Genomic DNA, 12,500 nt, shown 5'->3' with positions numbered 1-12,500 from the left:
CAATGTTTGATATTGCTTATTGCCAGGTTCCAGCCGCGACCATCCTGTCCGTTTGTGTAGATATAATGCTATGTATAGGATCCTCGTAAGGTAAACTCTGATGGGAATTTGGCTGCTACTTCTAGCAGGTTGAGCGGTTACAGAGACACCCTCTAATAACCTGAATCAATGTTGTTGCTTTTGTTGTAACCCCTGCTGCCGTTTACTGTTGTCTCTGTTTAATGATGATGATGATGATGATGATGATGATAACATTAATGATGGTGATGGTGTTGATAATGATGACGATGACGATGAGTTTGATGAATATAGTGTAGGTGATGAGGAGGAGGGGCAGTAGAAGGAGGAGGACGACGACGACGACGATGACCAATGATGATGATGATGGGGGGTATGGTGGTGGTGGTGGTGGTGGTGGTGGTATGGTGGTGGTGATGGTGGTGATATTGAATAGTACGATGATAATGACGGTGGTGATAATAATGATGATGATGATGACTATGATGATGATGACTATGATGACGATGATGGTGACGACTTCGACGACGATGATACTGATGGTGACGACGTCGACGATTATGAAGATAACGAAGAGGAGGGGACGACGACGACTAGGACGACGATGATGCTGATGATGGCGATAGTGATGATGATGCTAGCTATTACTACCACTACTACCACCGCTACTACTACTACTGCTACTGTTTGCTGTTACTGCTTGCCTCTTGTTTTTCCTTCAATTTGCTTTCGTTAGTTTCAATTAGAATAATTGCTAATACGACATTTTTTAATGAAGTGGCAGATTTACAGAGTGGCGACTTTAAACGCTTTGCATTCTTTTCTTCATTGTTGTTGTTGCTGCTGATAATGATGGTGAAGATGATGATGATGCAGAAGAGGAGGAGGAAGAGGATGGTTCTTTCTTCTTCTTCTTCTTGTTTGTTGTTGTTTTATGCGATATTCTTGCATCTTTCTATGATCTTCTTTCAAAGATATTATTTTCGGACTAAAGCCTCGTTGATAGCAATTTCTTTCGTTTTTGATTTGTTTTCTTCCGTTCGTCGTTTTTTTTAATATATTTTTGTTACTTTCGATTGCTATGTGTTCTTTTTACTTTCTTTTTTACGCACGTTTAATTTTTATTATTATTATTTTTTTTGTCATAATTTCTTCTTCACTAAATTTACTATTTTCCTTTTTGTTTTTCTTTTGGCTACGTGAAGCTTGTCTTTTTTGTTTGTTTGTTTGTTTGTTTGTTTGCTTTTAGTTTTTTTCTCTAACTAAATTTATTTTTTGATTCTTTTATTTTTCACTAAAGTTGTCTGCTTTCCTCAAAAGAATATTTTATCTTATGAAATAATTTTTTTTCTTGCTAAGACACACAAATAGAATACTAAGAACAAGTTCAAATCGAATAAGCAACAGTACTCTCTCTTCTTTCTTTCTTTCTTTCTTTCTTTCTTTCTCATTTTCTCTGTCTTTTCTCCTTCTTAGATTTGCTCGCTACTCTCTAAAAAGCTTTTTTTTTCAATATTGCTAAGGATCGGCATACTAGCGAGATATTAGGGAATTTTTTTTTTAATTTTGTGCTTTTTTTTAATTCTCTTTTTCCAGTTTAATAGACTGCCTTTCATATAAATTGTGTAACTCTAAAAAGAAAATAAACAACGATCGTGTGAGAACAATAACAATAAAAAAAAAATAATAACAACGATGATATAAAAGATTTATTTTTCTCTAAATGATCAAAACGGCCTCTGTATTTAGTGCAGCCATGGCTACATGGATAAGAAGCTTGTTTTGCAGCCACGTGGTTTCCGAGGTCGATTCTACAGGAATGTACTTGGACAAGTCATTTCTTTTGTAAGGTCTGGTTCACCAGTATTTGATGAGTGGAATTTGGAAGAGGGTAATGTATGGTAGCCCGTAGGAGTCTGTGGAAGCTGGTGGCTGTTGGGTAAGAAGTTTGCTTACCAGCCACAAGTTTCCGTATTCAATTGCACTGCATGACACCATGAGCAAGTATCTCTTAATATAGCCTCGGTTCAACTAAAGCCTTGTGAGTGGATTTGGTTGATGGAAAGTGAAAGAAACCCGTCGTATACATGTATATATATAGCCTCGGTTCCACTTGAGTCTTTTGAGAGGAATTGGTAGACGGAAATTGACAGTTCGTTCTGTATATATGCGTGTGTGGTGTGTCTTTCAATTTGTCCCTCACCACCGGTTGAAAAGGGGTGATGGGTGTCAACCACGAACACACCTGCATATATATATATATATACACGGAGGCGTGGTTGTGTGTTAAGAAGCTTGCTTCCCAAGTAAATAAAGGATTATCTTATTAACTTTATTAGCTTACTGCTGTTCCTGCCATAAGATGCAGTGGACTCATATTTGAGTGTCTGAGAAACACTTTATAGCTTCATCGGATGCAATTTATAAATCGCACCTCATATTCGAGGCTCCATAAAGCAGAAACAGCTGTAAGCCAATGAAGTTCATAAGATAATCGTTTATTCCTGTGTCATCTATTACCAGTTTCTACTCGACTAACACTTCATTCTGAAACACAAGTATATTGAGTTCTACACAAGGTCATTAGTCTTACAATGCCTAAGCAATGTATATAGATGTGTGTACGTGTGTGTGTGTGTGTGTGTGTGTGTGTGTGTGTATAGGGTATGTGTAAATTGTCGCCATTTTATATTTTCAGATTTCGTACATGCACACTGTTTCTTTTGGATTCTGTCGACTAAGCAGTATAGCAGGGCACCGTCTGTGAGAAAAACAGCACCTTGACGCAATTCACTCTGCCAGAAATTTGTAAACGACATGCTGTACTGCTTGGCATTCGCGCCGGAAGCTCCATTGCGAACATTTTGGTGTGTTTGGGTGTCAGTTTGAAAACGTGCACCGTGAGGAATAAAAATTGAACATCCAGTTAATATCACGAGATTGTTTTATCAATAATTACGATCGTTTTGACCCATAATGCGTCGGTCTCCCGTGGGTGAGACTCTGTACAACTAGTTGTGGTGCAATATTCGGTGCAAATGTGCCTCGTCAGGTGACTTATCAAAAGGTACCTCGCTTTTTAATCTCTGTTTCGCTTATTTCGCTTATATTTATACTTAAACGGGAATAAGGAACTGAATTGTAACGTGATTTGGTTCATCCATGAAAAATATAGGTGCAACCATATCAAGCAATAAAAGGTTGATTTTTTTGTTACATAATAATCACGGCTATTGAAACTGGTTCTCTAAGTAATAAAGTGAAGAAAAATGAAAGAAGAATTAGTATATTAGCAAATACTAAAATACGTTATCCTACATAAATTCCGTTAATATAAGCATATAAAAATTAATTCAAGATCTAATTAGTAATTAATGATGAAATTGTCAGAGCTATTATTATTTAAGTTATTAATTTAATTTACTAACATATTTGTTGCTAATTATTATGTATAAAATTGTAATTACTGTGGTTTGTTTACAATTAATATATTCAATAACCTATAATGTATTAAATATAAAAATCGGCGTAAATTTTCCAATTAAGAATTAAAATTAACATAGTGAGTGTAACTAAGATATGGTACTAACAATTCAATTCAAATTGACTTAATTTTGTATGATTAAATTAACATGATATCAACATCGACTCTCAACAATAATACTCCAGGTAAGATCATTATACCGGCTTATAATATAGGGATTTCTTTCGGGTCTTGTGGGTACATGTTAGTCTTAATTCATCGAACTTGATCATAAGGCTTTTTCCCTTAATGAAACATCTCGAAAAATTCCATGCAACACTGGCAACAACTGTAGCGACCACCGGTATAGATAGATAGATAGATAGATAGATAGATAGATAGATAGATAGATAGATAGATAGATAGATAGATAGATAGATAGATAGATAGATAGATAGATAGATAGATGCACGCATAAATTTACACATGTATATGCATGCAGGAATACATGCATGCTGGTATGTTCGGTGCATAGCAGGATTGAATTGCGCAGTTCATTTACGGCCGTTTATATTCTCAGATGGAGTAACTGTTAAGTTCGTTTTCCATCTTTTTCGTATCAGGTAAATAGTATTCAAGTGCTGGAGCTGATTACATCAGCAACAACTAACCTTAAGCCTGTAAGCACCAAGCGTTTGTATTGATTGTGAACTATAAGAAAAGCTTTGTATCTAACCTTAAATGTTGAGTAATCTAATTAAATCCGAGGTAAGAGTAGACTGTAGGAAAACTCTAAATAATATTAGCAATAATATTAGGAACACCGCCAACATACGACAGTGGAACAATCATGATGATTTCATTAGATGATTCAGTAGTATCGGTAAGTACATCATTAGATTTACTCAACTCGACATTAATGATTATTATCTCTCTAAACTTAAAGCCCTACTAATCAGTGCCCTGTAATTTGCAAAGTACAGCAATCAAATAGATTATAGAGATATAGATATAAGGATTCAGGTTAGAAAACTCCACAACACGATAAGAACTTCTCCTGGATCAAAACATCTAACCCAACATATTGCTTTGATATAAATGTCGTATGTTTCGTGTCATATGTCAGTGCAGATGTAAGCGATAATATAGGATTACACATCTTGGGTGTAATTACTCAGAAATTTATTACAATAGAATTTGGCCTTTAACAACTAGATTATGGAAAACCATCCAGAAGTCCCAATGAATAATTCTTGCATTAATGTAACGCCATATACTGCAAACTGCCCCCATAGCTCATCAGAAAAATTTTCAACCTCTTCTACAGAAATATTCGATAACGCCTAACTATCAAACAAATTTGAAGAGAAAACCATCGACTTACTTCACTCCACTACCTTAAGATACAGTAATATCATATGGTTTACACACTCGATATTACATATAATGTAACAACAGACAATTTGACTTCCACAAACAAGTACTTTTATATCATAAATATTAATATTTGAAGTGTTTAACTAACACGACTAAATATTAACTTTCAGTTGCCTCATGGATATGAAATATATAACGTAATATACGTAATATACGGTCAATTTTGTCTTTTAACCTATCGGGGTCGATAAAAGAAGTGCCACTTGGGTATTAGGGTCGATGTAATCAACTTCCTACTCCCCTTAAAATTCCTGGTCTTTGCCCAAAATTCGAAAGAATTATGATGACTATTATTACTCTCACCTACTTTAGAATTTCTTTTTTCTGATTTAACATACCTAATTCTTTTATTCTGTTTTCGGCTATTTAGACATTTTGGTAAACCAAATCTCATTTTAGAAATCGAAGGAATAATAGCTACACTGAGCAATGAATCTAATCATAGGAACTGCTGCGACGCAACGCAAAGTTGACTATCGAAACACGACAGAATGTGATAAATTACAATTAGCTCTTAGAACTCACACAAAGACGTATACACACCACATGTATACACATAAACAAGTCGGCAAATTATACACATATGCATACACACACATACACACACCGCTGTATGCTTGTGTGTGTGTGCGTGTGTGTGCGTGTGTGTGCGTGTGTGTGCGTGTGTGTCATGCTATATATGTATAAGTTATATGTATGTTTACATATATATATATATATATATATATATATATATATATATATATATATATATATATATATATATATATATATATATATATATATATATACATACATATATGTTTACATGCACACGCACCCACATATGTGCATAACTGGTGTATCGCATTTCAAGCATATATATATAAATGTATATACATGTATATATACAGGTTATGTGTGTGTGTGTGAATGTGTGTGTGTGTGTGTGTGTGTATGTGTGCGCGTTTGCGTTCGTGTATGTGCATTGCGCGCGCGCGCGTGTTTCTACGAATATACAAATATTTTGGCGATGAATAATGGATAACAGCTTTTATTTCAGCAGTGTTAATTTAAGCTACACATAGAACACAGCTACATTACGTACTTCACGTTTCTTATAAAAATCTTATCGGTATAAGATTTAAACTAAAACTGCGGTATTAATATAAATAACAGTCATAAATCACAACACCCGAGTTGGATGCTGACAGCTACGATTTTAACCCGCAAGGAGAATATATACATGATAAAGGAATTACAGTTACGGAATATTGTACAGAAATGTAAGCGTTCTATGTAGTGGTCATATCATATATCATACAAATATCATTCTGTATAATAAGCTAATGTATGATGTATGTTTTTGCCGAGCTTACATTCAATATGCATTCGTATAGTAAGCTGTTTGGTAAACAAGCTTGCACGAAGTTTCACTTAATTTTATATTGTTTAAATATGTCAGATATACATTTGGTTTGGTACAGAACGGATTGTTTACTAATATATATGTATATGCTATCTGGTAGCTCTACATCTTTTTGAAGATGTAACTTCAGGTATAAAGTTTTAGACTGATGGGTGAAATAATAATCTCGGTACATATGTAGTGTGTCGTCTGATTTTATTTACTGAAGAAGTTTTACTAAAAGTGTTGGTGGAGGTTTTTAGAAACAGACACAAACACACACACAAACAAACATTCACACACACATACACACACATGCTCACACATATACATACATACATACATACATACATACATACATACATACATACACGCCGTGCAAAAGTTAATTTAATCGCTCTTCATCGAACTCAACTGGACGGCCAGAACGAGGTGCGTCTTTGAGGTTAAAATTTCCATTTTTTGAACTTGGCATACCAATCACGAGCGGTTGTTTCATTCATGGCACCCTCTCCATACACATCACAAACGTTGCGAGCAGCTTTTGCGGCCTTAGAACTTTGATTAAAGGCAAAAAGAAGGAGGTGTGGAATATGCTCGTTTTTCTTAACTTGACATTCCATTTTAATGATCTGGAAATAAACAAAAATTAACTAAAATTAACTAGAAAAAAACAAAATTGGACTCAAAAATAGAATTCTCGAAAAAATAGATTCCAAAAATGCAATAAATTCCAAAATTTAGTTGCCAACCCAATATATACATATATAAGTATGTACATGTATGTATATGCATACATGCCCACACCCCAACACCACCACATCACACACCACCACATCACAACACAACGTACCAAACATCGCCACACCATGCCATCACAAAACACACCACACTTCACCACACGACAAATGTAAATAATTCTTCACCTCTTAAATATAGAACAGTAGGCTTTAATGTAATTTCAGTGGGATTTAGCTGCTATTTCTAATAGAGAATTGAGAAGCAAGAACAGAAAACTTTAATGCGCTCAAAACTTGAATTTTAAACAGAATTCTATAACATTACGCTCAACACTTTGACAAGAAAATCTTCAACATCACCACGAACTCAAACAGACAAGACCAAGACAAATTAGATAATTTTTTAAAAAGAACCACGAATATTGAGAAAAAACGAGGAGTGTGATGAAACCATCAATCATTTTGTTTTTGTTTTTTTTTTCCCTGGCTTCCTAGTCCTTGTCAGAAATAGGTTGTATAAGAAAAAAATTATGATTTAATTCACTGGAGACGATGTCAGCATTTAGCAATACGAACAGAAAATGGTCGTAAAAATGCATATCTGAAAAAAAGATCTCTGAGAATAACAAAGGTATCACACGTTTGGAGCATGACGAATTCACGCAGTGAATAAGACATAAAATAAAAAAAACTTGCCTTGGAAAAATTGCGAATGATCACCAGAACGAAATAAATGTTGCCCAATCCTATATATCAAGCGAAGAGTCTTGCTGTTGTTGACGTTTCTGCCCATTACGTCGCGTGGGTTTTGTTGTGCTGTGTATAAATATCCTTTGCATAAGATAATTTGCACCTACGCATACAAATGCATGTAATGTGTTGGATCAGCTGTATTCTATTAAAATGAATATAGAAAAACATTTCCTGCAGACCAACGGTGGGATAAGTTGTCGAAGCTCATTGGCAGGATTTGAACTCGTCATTAATCAACGAAATTATTTACTGCTCAGTACCTTACCATCTGTGTCAACCTAACAGACCCGATAATAATATCAGATTAATTTTATTAAGATACTAGTAATAATAATGGTTTCAACTTTTGGCACAAGGCCAGTAATCTTAGGGATTAGTGGTTCGTTACCTGGTTATATATTTTGATTTAAAACTACAGTTTTCGAAATAACTAACGATTGAAGTTCCTTATTTACATTATTTACATTTGACGGATATTTGTCCTCATCTTGTTTGTTGTTAACACAACGTTTCGGCTGATATACCCTCCAGCCTTCATCAGGTGTCTTGGGGAAATTTCGAACCTGCGTTCTCATTCCTAAGGTATTTTACGATGTTGTTGTTATTATTATTATTATTATTATTATTATTATTATTATTATTATTATTATTATTATTATTATTATTATTGAGGTCACTTCATGGAATAGAACGAACATATGGCGTAGTGGTTAAGAGCGCGGGCTACTAACCCCAAGATTCGGAGTTCGATTCCAAGCAGTTACCTGAATAATAATAATAATTTTTTTTTTTAAATTCCAAGTGCGTAAGTGACAAGTTTCATCAAAATCGGTTGAATAGTTATGGAGGAGTTAAAGGAACAAATTCACAAACACACACAGCCACAAACAGACAGAAATTGCCATTTATCTATGTGTATGTATATATATATATATATATATATATATATATATATATATATATATATATATATATATATATAAAATGTATGTAAGATGTATAAAGATTGGTATAAGAATAAGTAAAAAAGAAAACGTAAAAATATAGCTGGGAGTAGAGATAGGTAGAAAGTGACAGAATCCAAGACTATGAAAGAAACTGTACGGAATTATCCACCAGCTCCTTAGCTTGTTAATCGTTAATTGTCAATCTGGCTAGAATCCTTATTTAGAAAAATCTGCATGACCCTAATAAACGCTTTCTGTTTCCTTCTTTTCTTCATTCTTGACGCTCTGACGAAGCTATAGGGTGGTAGACAAGCCCACATAGTTACAGCAGAAACAGTTGTAAACTAATGAAATTCATGAAAGTCATTTTAGCTTCTTGTTACTGCTTTGTACTGGACTGAGGCTTTTTTCTTAACCATACGTATATACTAAGTTCTATCATCAGGCTATATCGCTATGCCTAAGCGAAATAACAATATATATCACTAATATCGCTAAAAATATTAAAAGGCATGCATATCAGAAATCCTGGGATGTTTTTCGTTTGTTTTGATTTTGTAGCAGTAGTGTGGATAATCTTACTCTCAAATATGCCTACATATTTACCCTTATATAGTGTTAAACAGAAATTATTTAATATTTCATGAGAATATGGAATATGGAATAGACAGTAAATAGTTTGTCACTAATTGAAGACTAATAGGACAGATTTATTGATTCTAGTCCAGAGAAAGATTCTTAGCAAAATGTGAGGCAGCTCGACAATCTCTTAGCTATGTGACGCAACTGGAGAATCTCTATGGCGTCCTTCAATTTGCTAGAAATAGCAGCAAAATCTCGCGCATGCCACAAACCAAGGATGCAGTCGAATATTTAACAGACAGGTGGGCACTCAGCCTGACTCAGTTGTGAACAAGATGAGCATTTGAGTTAGAAGTACAGCCCATGCGACGATCTTCTGTACAATTCTTATTTACCCAAATTTACTAACGAGGCTTGGGTAGACAAGAAGCTTTGGCAAAAGAATTTGTCTACGATGTCAAGCCGGTTGATCGTAGTGGCCAGTTCGATATTGGGTCGCATGTAACTACGGTTCATATAAGGTTGACATGTATTGTAGAAAAGCTGTACTAACAGAATGCAGGTAAGATTGCATACGAATATTTCTATATAAGTATCTAAATTAAATTGAATATACAGTAACATACATAAACCAGAAATTAAACAATACTGCAAACACAGTCTCCACATGCGGCTTAGTAAACTATAAATAAATTTGTACGCTCAGATATAATTGTGAATAAATACAATCGTAAAGAAAAGAAACATCAAGCTGTGAATAATTTTAAATTTAATCGTGACTAAAATTTGTTGAAACTTTTAGAGAACATTATCGTCTGTTTAAGATTAGATATAAATTTACAGTAGCTGGACAAAATCCGCATAGTTATCAGTTTAACTTTCCTTCATCCCCAATCGAAATTAACCAGTTTAAACTAGAGTTACCACCGTAACAGATGCATGCTTGATCGATATGTATAATCTTAACCTAAACGATGCTATTTTAGGCAAACGTCTGTAGGCTATCAATCATCTAGAGATAAACTTAAATCCAAACATCTTAATGGACAGGCTGAAGGATTATTAAATGTGAAATGAGTTATATAACTAAATTATCTGAATCTACACAGAATATCTCAAATTTTTTTATCGTGATCCTACACCCTCAGGAGACTACTGTCTCTAGGCTTAGGACTCGTAGGTCTAGTTACGCGGGTTTCATTGAGTATAGGAGACTGGTATCAATACATTCCCCTGGATGAGATGCCAGTCCATCTCGGGGTATGAGGAGGAACAACATAATATTTAGTATTTTGCTCAAGAGCAAAAAACAATAACAAAACTAATAACACTGCAGAGTCATGCGATTGAAATCACAAACTTGTGATCGTAAGTGCGACGACCCGACCGCTAAGCCACGAATCTTCGCAAATTTATTATTAACAATTTTGCTATTACTAAATAACGATGCACTCTACAACTTTATAGTCAACCACCAGGTATAAGCAGACGGTAATGTCCATGTAGCTAGTGACAAGTAAGATAAATGTGTTCTTCTGAAGTCAACAACATTTCATTTAAAATTCAAAGCTTGGCTGATCAAACAGATGAATATCGTAATCTCTTTAACACATTATAGGACGGTCAAACCTTAATTCTGTATTCTGTAATCTGGATTACAGCACTGAAGTAACATCTCTAACAAAGAAAATAGCCCGGCAAGTACTTCGTTCAAGATTGCGATAAGAAAATAAAATCAGAATTGATAGCTAATAAAATTAAGAAACGTTGAACACGTTATCACCTCGCCGCACCTCTCTCTCTCTTTCTCTCTCTCTCTCTCTCTCTCTCTCTCTCTCTCTCTCTCTCTCTTTCTTTCTTTTTCTCTTTTTCACTCACATACACTCCTCCCTGCTTCTCTCTCTCTCTCTCTCCCTCTCTTGAAGGAACGCACAGAAATCTTAGCAACAAATTAAAAATGTTATTTTATCTCTTTACTTGTTTAAGTCATTGCAATGTGGCGGCCATGTTGGGACATTGCTTCCAGTGTAATTTATTTGAAATAAATCGTCTCCAGTACTTATTTTTATAATATCGTTCACTTTTACCGAACTACAAACTTACAAGGACGTGAACAAATCAACACCGGTTGTCTACCTCACTCCCAGTAGTCTTCCAGCACGCCACGTCAGACACCAATCCGCAATTTCTGAGATAACTAGATAGTCGTTGAACTTACAATAGGGTCATCCGTCCTTTTGACAGGTCTTGTTTTTGTCCTGATGGATTTCTAGCAACACTCTTCATCAGGCATGTCTAGCGAAGCTGCCGGTTTAGTCGCTGATGATTCGACCATGCAATAGGTTGAACTGGATTCTATGTTACCGGTAATACTCATCAGAGACCTCACAAATGACCCGACAATATACAATACAGTACGAACACTAAAACATAATACTAATGCTAATAATACTAATACTAAAACATAAAACCAATAAGGTTGACCTTCTTAAGACTGATGAATCAAAAGAATCTGAATCAGGGTCGACGAAGTACCAGGAATCGACCAGCCCCCACCCAAAATTGCAGGACTAACGTTTAGAGTAAAAAGGGTTATTATAGAGCTACGGGATGTGTACCAATCCCGTTCTGTTCTCGAAAAACAGAACGTTGCTCCATAATTCATATGCTACAGATGATATATGGAACTATATAAATCTACAAGACCTTCTTAAGTTTTCAAGGGTTATTAGGTGTACAAAGAATGAAGAAAAGAACAATATTCTAAAAGGTTTTTTTTTTCTATCTTTACAATCTTCCTTCTGCGCGGAAGGTCAGTCAAATAAACTCTAAAATTCAAATCAGACAGTGAATACGTACGCACATACATTAATACATACATACATACATACATATATACATACATACATACTAGTATAAGCACACAAGTTGTGTAACCGCAGTCTTACGACCGAAACAAATAGAAACAAAACATACATGTACACATACACATATATCTATATATACACACACATCAATACACACACATATACACTGACTCATGTGGCATTGTTTGCTATTTTCCGGGGTCACTATACATATACAAACATATGTGTACAATGGTGTACGGATATGTATGTGTGTGTATGTGTGTGTGTTTGTATGCATATAAACATATGCACACCCAGACACCA

The sequence above is a fragment of the Octopus bimaculoides genome, chromosome 15, assembly GCF_046866305.1.
Source record: "Octopus bimaculoides isolate indiv1 chromosome 15, ASM4686630v1, whole genome shotgun sequence".
In the NCBI taxonomy this organism is placed as follows: Eukaryota; Metazoa; Mollusca; class Cephalopoda; order Octopoda; family Octopodidae; genus Octopus; species Octopus bimaculoides.
This window is presented reverse-complemented; position numbering follows the sequence as displayed.